This window comes from Odocoileus virginianus, chromosome 24, assembly GCF_023699985.2.
Source record: "Odocoileus virginianus isolate 20LAN1187 ecotype Illinois chromosome 24, Ovbor_1.2, whole genome shotgun sequence".
Lineage (NCBI taxonomy): Eukaryota > Metazoa > Chordata > Mammalia > Artiodactyla > Cervidae > Odocoileus > Odocoileus virginianus.
The window spans coordinates 20,852,015-20,864,667 of NC_069697.1; the positions used below are offsets into that span (position 1 = coordinate 20,852,015).

Here is a 12,653-nt window from a genome sequence, read left to right on the forward strand (position 1 = left end):
CCTGCACCAGGAAGAGAAGGCAACTCTTATCACTGGGCACTTGGAGAAGAATTTGTACCAAGAGGCCTTACTAGATACCCTTATCTTCCATTAGTTCCCCCAAATATTTCCTAGTCATTGCCCCATGATTTATTTTCGATTGAAAACCAAACGCCCTTTCCTTTGTTTAAATGGTATATAAGCCCCCAAATCTAACCATTTCTTTGAATCTCACTTCCTTTCTGTGAACTTCTGTACACATCAATAGTAGTAAAATTATGTACCTTTTTTCTTATCAATCTGTCTTCTATTATTTTGCAGGTCCCCAGTGACTGAACCTAAAAGGATAGAGGTAATTTTTCCTTCCTCATACTATATTTCAAGTGCTCAATAACCACATATGGCTAGAGGCTACAGTATTAGACAGGGCAGGTCTAAGAGAATGATAGGTAGTATTGTTCTAATGTATACATCATTTCTTTTTTTTTAGTGAAAAAAAATTTTTTTTTGTTTCAAAGTAGTTTATTTAGGGGTTCCATTTTCATTCCTCAATAGATTTTATGTATTTCTCATATGCTTCTTCACTCATTAGTTCATCTAGTTCTGAAGGGTTACTGAATGTCATCTTGATCAGCCAACCATCTTCATAACAAGACTTGTTGAGAAGTCCTGGATTTTCTGCTAGAGCCTTATTAATTTCCGTTACTTCTCCTGATAGAGGGGTATAGAGTTCACTAGCAGCTTTCACACTTTCCAAAGCACCAAACTCCTCTTGTTTATTCAACTTTGTCCCAACTCAGGCAGACTACAGTAAACAACGTCTCCCAAAGCTTCCTGTGCAAAATTGCTGATTCCCACAGTTCCAACACCGTCTTCTGTGTTACCCATTCGTGTTTTTCTGTGAATTTCCGCACCGCCAGCAGAGTAGGGCCGATGCGCAGCGCCGGGAGGGCACCCGCCCGCAGTCCCCAGGGCCGCGGCGAGCAGGGCGCGCGGGGTGCGGAGATGGCGCGCAGGCTGCCGACCGCGGCCCGCACGCTCCGCACCGCTTGCAGCGCCATGTTCGCACCGAAAATTTTAAATTAATTTTTATTGGGGTACAGTTGCTTTACAATGTTCTATTAGTTTCTTACTATACAGCAAAGTGAGTCGGTCATGCGTATACATATATCAATTCTTTAATGTACACATCGATTCTAATCTCTTTTTTTCTTATATAAAAATTTTTTTTGTCAGTGCTTTTCATGATTGAAGAAATTCAATAAAAAGAGTATGATACTGTTAAATATGACAGCAAATTTGGAAAACTCAGCAGTGGCTACAGGACTGAAAAAGTCAGTTTTCATTCCAATCCCAAAGAAGGGCAATGCCAAAGAATGTTCAAACTACCACACAATTGCACTCTTTTCGCATGCTTGCCAAGTAATGCTCAAAATCCTTCAAGCTAGGCAACAGTACAAGAACTGAGGACTTCCAGATGTACAAACTGAATTTAGAAAAGGCAAAGGAACCAGAGATCAAATTGCCAACATCTGCTGGATCATAGAAAAAGCAAGAGAATCCCAGAAAAACATCTACTTCTGCTTCACTGACTATGCTAAAGCCTTTAACTGTGTGGATCACTACAAACTGTGGAAAATTTTTATTTTTTTATTTTTGTGGAAAATTTTTAAAGAGATGGGAATATCAGACCACCTTACCTGCCTCCTGAGAAACCTGTATGCAGGTCAAGAAGCAACAGTTAGAACCAGGCATAGAACAACAAACTGGTTCAAAAACAGTATTACATTTTAGCAACTGGTAGAATTAATAGCTTAACTGAGGGTATAATATCTCAGTTTTATATTCTTGAAGGTTCTAGAGCAAGAAAAAACAGATCAGTCCTTTCTAAAATTCCTCCAAACTTTAGTTCTGAAAAAGCTTAGCTTTCCAAAATGGGGGAAAAAAAGCTACTCTCAATTCAAAAGTTAAATGTGATTTTAATAAATCACATATAAATTAAATCACAAAACTAAATCAAAGCAAGAATCAGATTTGAACCTCATGGGATTTTCTAGTATGTAATCAGTGGTGGTTTCTAGCACTGGTTTTATTCTTGTTCCTGGGTAGGAAAACTCTTCAGAGCCCAAATAAAATAACTACATGCTCTGAAGTTAATTAAAAGTATAAATCATTAGGTTACAAATAGTAGGGTATCTTATTCAATGGTTTTAATTATTTCAGATCTTTGAAACAAGAAATGAATTTATTTAAAATGTAATTTGATTTATTAAAATCTAATTGAGGGCATATGCTTTGGCCCTTCTATTATTTCTCCCAAAATTTTAAAGATTGCATTTCTCCCTTGGTATATTTTTTTACTTTGTTTAAAATTTACGCAAGTGTTCAATATCTAAAATCTAAGACTAAGATTAAGTGTAAAATCACTTTATCACTGTTACTTTGTTCTTCCCACCACAACATGTCAGGCATAAAAAATGAATTACAGACCTTTCATCCTACTTTTCTTCCACACCCTGTTCTGCTGCAGTACTTGTCTGCTTCTCTAAAGACTCTGGCTGTGGCAGTTAAATGGAAATAATATTTCTTTCTCTTTAGCCTATTTTCACCCCAAAGGGTGTTTTTTTTTTTTTTTCCATTGTATACTTCCTGGCAAAGAAGAAGATGAAAATTCACCATTAATAGGCTTAGTTGGATTTATGGTGATACTGAACATTTGATAAATGAATGACGATATGACTCAGCATATGAATGAAGATGGCCATAACCCAGGATATGACAAATGACTGGAAAACTGGTATTAGAATCAATGCCCAGTTCTGGGAAGGCTGAATGTCATCCACAGCTTTTGTCCGGTCTTCCAGGAGTAATCCATGATGACTATTGTGTGAGAGCTTGTACAAAAGTAAATCTGCAAAAAGTTATGGATGTTTTTGGCTCTTAGCACTATTCCTCAAAGTGTCTGAAGACCTGATAAGATTTTGTGCAACTCTGCACTCCTTACACCCTGGGTATTTAGTCACTCAGTTGTGTCCGATTCTTTGTGACCCCATGGGCAAAATCCTGCCAGGCTCCTCTGTCCATGGGATTCTCCAGGCAAGAATACTGGAGTAGGTTGCCATTCCCTTCACCAGGGGATCTTCGTGACCCAGGGATCTGAGCCAGGTCTCCTGCATTGTAAGCAGGTTCTTTTCCATCTGAGCCACCAGGGAAGACCTTCTTACATCCTCAATCAGTTCACTTGTTCGGTCGTGTCCTACTCTTCGCGACCCCATGGACTGCAGCACGCCAGGCCTCCCTGTCCATCACCAACTCCCAGAGTTTACCCAAACTCATGTCCATCGAGTCGGTGATGCCATCCAGCCATCTCATCCTCTGTCGTCCCCTTCTCCTCCTACCTTCAATCTTTCCCAGCATCGAACCACAGCCCAAATGCCAACTCCAAGGCAAGCTGCTGTTCGGCTTAGCTCAACTACTCACCTAAAATATCGGAACTGTCAAGAAAATAAGCACATTCTTTGAGTGGTTCCTCTGAAACTAAAAGTTGACCCCACTGCTCCCAGCTATTTTACTAATCTGGCTCTATCTCAGGGGTTTAAATTATACCCCACAGACTCCTACTCAGATCATGACTGAAATAATGATTGTGAACTTCCAGAAATAATGTGCTTTTCTTTTTTTTCTTTTTCATTTTTCTGGAAGAGCTTCCAGTGGATTCTTGAAAAATTAAGATCCGCTGCTCCAAGCAGACACTCAGCGCCTGGGAGGGGAGGAGCAGCTGTTACAGTCAGTCAACAGATAAGAATCCACCGATGCCTGACTGCCAAGGATCTTGTTCAGCTCTCTTGCATCAAAAGAACAGACAGCCCTGGCCCGGCATGTTACACAGCAGCAATGGGGCGGCCTCAGTCCACTTTAGGCTTAACTGTAAGCACACTGGACTTTATTAATCAGTTTCAACCACAGAAAAAAGATCTTGTTGGAACAGTGTATCAAGGGGTTGTGTTTTGGGTCTTCCATGCTGCACCTATACAGAGATGGTAATTGAAGTTAACAGCATCATCTTTTGATACAAAGAGCAAAGGAGGAGCTTGAGCACAAGGTTAAGTGCCTTGTCATACCTTGGAAAGAGCAGGACATGAGAACGTTCATCTCTGTGAATCAATCTCCACGTTTATCTAGATTATTGAACCAAAAAACCATGGGGAAAAGATAGCAATTATATGCATTCCTTTGTTCCTAATATTTATCGAGTCACAAATGAGTAATTTACTTCCCTGAGAAGTTTTATGTGTCTGTATTGGCCTATGTTCTTTTGACTAAAGAGACAGAGAATAAGAACAAATTATTTTTTTCAGTCAGCAAAATTAATTTCAGTTGCATTTTAACTCCTATAATTTAATTAATATGAAGAACAGCATGCTTTATTCTACATTATCTAATAAAAGAGAGTAAGGGTGAATTATAACAGCATATGATTTATTACAGGAATGTAAGGATAGTTCAAAGGCAGAAATTACAGCAGTGTAATTTATATTAATGGACCAAAGGAAAAAAAATCACAAGATTTTCTCTTATATATGCAGAAAATAAAGTTTAAGTCAATTTTGAACTTTTGAAAAAGCTGTTTAGAAAACAAGGAATAGAGATAAGCTGATAAGGCTATATACCAAAACTTAACAGCAAATTTAATATTTATTCAAGAAATATTAGAAACATTTCCTTTAAGGTTGAGAATAAAACTAGGGTGCCTTTTCTCACCCTTATTGTCCACAGGATATTGGAAGATTTGGCCACTAAAATAAATCAAGAGAAAGAAAGAAGCATAAATATGGGAAGGAAAAAAGAGTCAAAAGGCTCACCTGTCATTATTTCAGGTGATACAAATATTCACAGAAAACTCAAAAGAGATTCAACAGAAAAACTGTTTAGAACTATTGGTATCAACCTAGGAATCACCCTAACAAATATGCACAAAATCTCTTGGAGAGATCTATAAAATTCTACTAAAATAGTATTTTTTTAACTTTAATTACATACAAAACACTGGGGGATCTTGTTTAAAAGGCAGACTTTTATTTCATAGTTACTGGGTAGAGCCTCAGAGTGAGCTTTCCAAATCTTTCAGCTGAGGTTCATGCGGCTAGTCCATGGACCACACTTTGAATATCACAGTATGGAAGTACTTAGAGAATAAATGGAAATACAGACATGCTTAATTGGAGAAACCTAACCATGATAAAATTCTAATTTTCTCCAAACTGACCTTTGATTTTAATGTAATTCCCACCAAAATCCCAAGAAAATTTGGGCGCTGCAGTATTTGCTCAATTTGCATGAAAAAAATTAAAGTTTTTTTCTCCAGAAAAAAGAGCAAAATATGTGTGGGAGCAAATTCCCCACCATATATTAAGGCACATTCCAAAACCATGGTAATTAAAAAACACAATCTACTAGTGGTATAGGAAGAGACAATAAATAAGACAACAGAACAGAGAGTCCAGAAACAGACCTCTAGATCTTGATCCACGAAGGAGGTGGCACCAAAACTTAGTAGGGAAAAGATAAATTGTTCTGATAAATAGTATGTAGAAAAATGACTCACCAATGACAGGATAGAAGTTATAAGTCTAACACACACACACACACACACACACACACACACACACAGCAAAAGACCTGCAATGGACTGTGTTTCTGGATGGAATTGATCTTGGGCTTCTTATTCAGAGACAAATGCAGATAAGAGACCCTTTCCATCAGGATGACTCCCCACATGAGTACATGGGACCTACCACTTCCCTCCTTCAATTACTTTCTCTTTGTCTTCTAATTCATGGAAATTCCTCTGAGTTTCTCACAATGAACCAGTCCTTGGACATGGTCCCAGCATGTTGCTTTGTGAGCTTTCAAAATTTTTCTATCATTGTAAGAATTTTATTGTAAAATTGGTAAGAGCCACATAATAGCTCCCAACCAAATGCAAATTCAACTACATTCAGTCTACGGCCATACCACCCTGAACGCGCCTGATCTCATCAACTACATTCAACTTTTTGATTACTGACTCCACTTTTTGATTACTGACTCCAACATATTAGCAGTTTTTTCCCAGCTTTGTGTTGTCCACAAATCTGATTTTCACATCTTCTCTGTTTTTATTCAAGTTCATAATAAAAATATTTGAAAAGGTCAGTGTCATGGACAAAGGTCTCAGACAAATAATTAAGAGATTTTCCACAAACCTGATACAGATCCATTAATTAATCAGCACTGGGTAAGGCCCTTCCTGATTCCCTCCCTCTGTGTATCTACTCTATAGCCCAGGCTATAGCGATTTCCATTTATGAGCTTGGCCTTCCCATGTATCTAGGAATAATCCTACGAATTTGAAGGTCTTCGGACTTAAACTCTAGAACTCAGAGTTGGGTCATGTTTCCTCCTAGTACTGTATCTGCTCTTATCCAAGGTGTATCAGCTAGCCTTCTGCATGTGGCCTATTCTTAAATCACTGTCTTGATGAGCTGCTTTTTAACCCCTGTTATTCTATGATTAGAGCACTTCCATTTTTAAAAAATAGTTAAACTTGGGTTCTTTTTATCCATGTCCCCTAAGTCCCCATATAAGTTGTTTTTTCCTCCTAAAGCCCAAAACAAAAGTTGGAAGCCTGCAATCTGTCAATTTTTCTGTGATGTCAACTCTAGCCTACCTAGGTTTCCAGTGACTACTTTCACCCTATTCCTCGTACACTGTCCATCTTTCAGGATGTCCCACCATTTGTACTAGACACTTGTCAGCCTCCTCCTGATGCCAAGCAAGGCCCTGTGAGGCTTCGGGCTTGGAGGCCCTTTGGTCCCCCATTTCTTGTGGGCAAAACTCCAGGCTCCATGGTCTTCCCTGAGTTCTAAAAGGCAGATCTGAACAAATGCTAATCAAGGGAGGAGCAGCCGTGAAACCACCTGAGGCAAGATTAAAGGGACCAGAGAAGCTGATCAAGATTAGGAGACCCAACCACGCGAGACCCTGCATGCACCTCAATCTTGTCAGCAACCCCACTCTTTTGAAACTTTGCAGAAGAAAGAAGAGTGCAAGACTGTTGCTGCCTTGATCCTTATCACATACCCCTGCCTGACTATGTAAACTCGCCCTATACACCAAGGAGGGGGGCACAGTTCTTCAGGTGCTAACCTATTGTGTCCCCCCTTTGCCTGGCAAAGAAATAAAGCCACTCTTTCCGCCTCCTCCTTAACTGTCCATATTTCTGTTTGGCATTGGTGAACAGAGAGCCAAGATTTGGGTATCACTCTGTGCTAATTGCTTGTCTGTATGGTCATCTATTTGCTGTCATAGTACCCTTAAAATACCATGACCTGCCTACCAATCAGTTTGTCTTCCTTTAGTATTTTGAATTTCTTAAACATCTGCCCCTTTGTCCAACATTTTCCTATTGACCAAAATATTATAAGCAGTTTTATCTGATGTTTACTAAAATCAAGTATTAATTCAAACATAATTTCCTACCTACTAATTTTATAAATGGAACAACAAACTGGTTCGAAATTGAGAAGAGAGTATGTCAAGGCTGTATATTGTCACCCTGCTTATTTAACTTATATGCAGAGCACATCATGTGAAATGCCAGGCTGGATGAAGCACAAGCTGGAATCAAGATTGCTGGGAGAAATATCAATAACTTCAGATATGCAAATGACACCACCCCAATGGCAGAAATCAAAGAAGGAACAAAGAGCCTCTTGATGAAGACAAAAGAGAAGTCTGGCTTAAAACTCAACATTCAAAAAATGAAGATCATGGCATCTGGTCCCATCACTTCATGGCAAGTAGAACAGGAAAAAATGGGAACAGTAACAGGCTTAATTTTCTTGGGCTCCAAAATCACCGCGGACACTGATGGCAGCCATGAAATTAAAAGACGATTGTTCATTGGAAGGAAAGTTGTGACAACCTAGATAGCATATTAAAAAGCAGAAAGATCACTTGGCTGACAAATGTCCATATAGTCAAAGCTATGGTATTTCCCGTAGTCACATATGGATGTGAGAGTTGGACTATAAAGAAGGCCGAATGATGAAGAATTGATGCTTTTGAACTGTGGTGCTGGAGAAGACTGTCGAGAGTCCCTTGGACACCAAGGAGATCAAACCAGTCAATCCTAAAGGAAAGCAACCCTGAACAGTCATTGTAAAGACTGATGCTGAGGCTGAAGCTCCAAAACTTTGTACCTGATGCAAAGAGCCAACTCATTGGATTGATTGGCTCATTGGCAAACAGCCCACTGATGCTGGGAAAGATTGAAGGCAGCAGCAGAAGGGGATGACAAAGAATGAGATGGTTGGATGGTATCACTGACTTATTGGACATGAATTTGAGAAAACTTCAGGAGATAACTGAAGGACAGGAAAGCCTGGAGTGCTGCAGTCCATGGGATTGCAAAGAGTCAGACACGACTGAGCAACTGAACAAAAATTTTATAAAAAAAGAAATAATTTTAGCTTGGCACACTTGGTCAAAGTTTGCCAAGAATGGCTTATCACTCATTTCTCTAAATGCTTGCATATGAAATACTGTTCCATTCTCTGGAATGACTTTTATCTGGATATGGAGATTTGAATGTCCATCTCCTGCAAAGTTCTGGACAAAAAAGCCACCAATTTATAGTCAGCAATGTAGAAACAATAAGGAAAACTTACTATCTCACATAACAAGAAATCCTGGTGTAGGATTTCTGGAACCTGGCTCCCAGGTTCATTCATTTAGCATCTCAGTGATATCATCAAAGAGCCAGAGTCGCTCCATATTTCTGCTCTGCCGTTATCACTATTTGGTCTTGACCTTGGCTGGCTCTCTGTATGGATATAAGGGAGCTCCCACAGCTCTGAGTATCACATGCAGCCAAAAAACAAGGACTGCTTTTCCTGGAAGTGTGCTTTTAGGAGCAAGGAAATCTTTCCCAGAAGCTCTCTTTCACTGGCCTCTCATTACATTTTATTGCACAGAACCAGGTCACCTGCCCCTTTCAAACCAATCACTGGCAATCTCAGACTGACCAGAACTGAACCCCGGTTCAACCCAATTGAGCCAGAATTGAGACACATAGGCAAGGAATGGGCAACCTCTTCAAACTGGCTCTTTCCCAAATAGGAGATAGTGGGCAAAGGCTTTTGGCTAAGCAACTACACTGTCTGCTCCAGACAGAAGGAATTCCTCCCTAATTTGGGGGGGCAGGGATATTTGGAGACAGTTACTGAAGACCCATTAAAACAGCATGGACTTTTATCTGTTCGAAATAGTTTAAAGCAGGATTGTGTCCAAAACAAAGGGGTAGATTAAGTTATCTCTAAAATTCTCTGCCAACTGTTTAATGCTGTGATTCTGTCCTCATTGTTTCCACTGGGGAAACCGCTTGCACTTTGGAATTGTGCACATCAGCAATGTCTGTGCTGCCAGCAAAAGTGCACACTTGCTGATCCGTGAGCATTTCCCCTAATAGCACATTTGTGGAAAACTGAGTCACAGGGATTCTAGGTACTGAAAATCCATTGTCTGAACGCTTTACATCTCAGATGCTGGCAGCTTCCCTATAAACAAACTATAATGAAACAACTGACATATAAATATGGGGTTGGGCAAAGCAAAGCACATCGGGCGGCTTTTTTTTTTTTTTTTTTTTTGCTGCCAATGTTCCTTTTTATTTATTTTCAACTGAAAGCAGGAATTGTGTTACATAAAGCAACAAATTAAACGTGGATGTTAGTGCTGTGATGGAAGAAAACTTGACCTGATTCATTTAATCATGTGCAGTCATTACTTTGCTACACGGTGAGCTATTCAAATAAAACTTAATCCATGTGATTTCCGCCTGAGCAACCCACATCATCCTAGAGAAAACTAGAGGAGGGGAGGGAAAAACTGGGGGAGAAGAAAGTTATTTTTGTGACAGTCAAGGTATGATTACTTGTAGGTCCATAAATTATCAGCCAAGGTTCTCATTTCTCTGGCAGTAAGAATAGAGAAGAGTAGCTGAATGCAAGCAATACGTCAGGGCTAGAGTCATGGGACTCAGCAACTGATTGGATTTGGGAAGAAAGAAGCGTTGACAATAACATACACTTCCTAATATTACCAAGAAATTATTGCATGATGGATACCTTGGTAAATGCATAATATAATTATTGTGTTTCTTATTTCTCAATAGTTCTATTTCCCAATAGTTCTATTAAGTAAGTATTATTGTTATTTCCATTTTATAACTAAAGAATATATAACTTAGTAAATGACTGAGATGATATAAAATCTAGGTCCCAATTCTTAACTCATCACTACACTCTGCCATTCTGGGTGGAGGGGAGGAAAGTAAGGAATTTCCGTTTAGACATGTTGAGTTTTAACTGTTGGCAGGACAGTTGATTGAAGATGCCCAGCAGGCTATAGGAGTGTGAAGCTAAGCCCAGGAAAAGGTTCAGGATGGAGGATGGACTCGGCAGTCACTTGCTGCAGACACAAGTTAAAGTCACGAGCTTGTCCTTGGAGACTCTGAGGTCTCCTAACTCAATTTTGCTGTGGGAATACCCCTATGCACCTCAAACAACAGGAACTGGAAGAAAGCTTGGCTCATCATACTGGTCTGACTGGCCCACTGGCTGCCTGTGTGACTTTAGGCAAGTCACTTAACCATTGTGAATCTCTGTTAAGTGAAGTGTCTTCCAGCTCTGAAGTTCTAGACAAATGCAGGCCCAGACTAAGGGAGCTGTAGTGAGAGAGGAAAAAGGAAGATGAATGTAAGAGTTAGGGCAGAGACAATTGACCAGATGCCAAAACCTGAGAGAGAAGGAAAAATAGAAGATGAAGAAAACATTTCTAGCCTAGAGTTTAGGAGAATTGGCACCATTAACCGAGATAGAGAAGGAGGTGGTGCTGAAGAGTTTTGGAGAGATGGTAAGGGGACTTGTTTCGAATATGAAGAATTTGCAGTGTTGTCCAAATGCTATTTGTCTGGGCGTTGGTAGGTAAATTGTTGGACTAGAAATGTTTATTTATGTAGCACTGAGCATAGATTTAAAGGTAAGAGGGCAGAGCCAGGTGATTCATTAAGTAACCTTTGAGATCTCTTCTGTCTTTCTGCCTCCCTGACCGCAGTCTCCATAGCAACGTGACTCACTGCCCTAGTTGGATTACCTAGTGTTGGATCAGCTGGTTTTCATGCTGCCTGATGAGGGGCAGAGCACCCTCAGTGTTTCTTGAATGAGTGGCAGATGGTTCTGTGTAGTTCAGGTGTTTTCCCATGCCCTAGTTCACTGCTTTTCTCTTTATACTTCTTTCCTTTTCTTTTAAGATTTCTTTTTTTTTTTAACGTAGATTATTTTAAAAGTCTTTATTGGATTTGTTACCATATGACTTCTGTTTTATGTTTTGGCTTTTTGGCCACGAGGCATGTGGGATCTTAGCTTACCACCCAGGGATCAAACCCACACCCCCTGCATTGGAAGGTGAAGTCTTAACCACTGGACAGCTAAGGAATCCCTCTACTCCATTCTAATAAGTCCCAGTATTAACTTTGCACATCTTGATCTTCCTCTCCTTAATTTTTCTTCCCCTAGGCACTTGCCCCTTCAGTGGGCAGCTCTTCATTGTTTATCTTTCTTCCCCATCATCTCCAGTTTCATTCATACCCTTTCTTAGGTCCCAGGAGAAGCCTGCATCCTAAATTTCCAACCAACAATAATTCTACCCTTCAGTCTCTTGCATCCTAATCCTTATCTTTCATCCTTATCATCATCATCAATAGCTAATTTGTCCCAGGCCTCAAATCTACTGTTCTGTATGCATTAGCTCATTTAACTGTTACAATAATCCTTTGGGGCAGTTACTCTCGGTCGGTCATATTACACAGGAAAGGAGCTGAGCTTTGGAGCGATTGCATTACTTACCTTCATCCCACAGAGACGTGGAGAGCAGGGAACGGAGCCCAGACGGTGCCAGAGCCCAAGCTCCACCCACCACGTGTCACTGTTTTCTCTAGCCAAACTAATGGTTTATGCTTCTTACCTTTGACCAGTTTCATTCCACTTTTCTGAAGTCTTTTCAGCATTTCATGAATAAAGACAATAATTATTTAAGCAACTAATCCTAGGATTTAGTTTTATAAAAAGCCCTTTTAGTTGCCCATTATCATTCTCAAACCAACCAGACCCACACATCATATTCTCCCAAACGTGTATACACAAGGCATTCTCCTGCTTTTTTATCGTTTCCTTTCCTGCTCATCTCAATCTGACAAGATTAACGAGAAAGATTTTACATATTAGAGGAGGGAAGAGTTACAAAAGGAATATGAGGCACAGACCCAATTTTGGTAAAAGTAATGACAACAAAACTCATATGAGATGTATGATATATACAGTAGCTAAATAAGAGTAAATAACAGCGAACAGTTAAGTGTTTCAAAGAAAAATAAAAGCAGTAAACATCGCAGAAATCCATGGAAGGGGGAGACTTCAAGGAAGAGAGGGATTTGGTAGATGGAAGACAGAAGCCAGAGTGAAGACAGAAAGCAGCAGCATCTCTGACCACTACTTACCAAGCATCCCATGAGCTGGATATTAAAGTTATTGGGATAAAGAGATATACAAAGTACTGTCTTTCTCCAAATACTC

General features: G+C 39.8%; 1 pseudogene; it reads right to left on the reverse strand.

Moving 5' to 3' along the window:
- Nucleotides 1–479: 479 nt before the first annotated feature.
- On the reverse strand, nt 480–1,040 carry LOC139030810 (glycine cleavage system H protein, mitochondrial pseudogene; annotated as a pseudogene).
- Nucleotides 1,041–12,653: the final 11,613 nt, after the last annotated feature.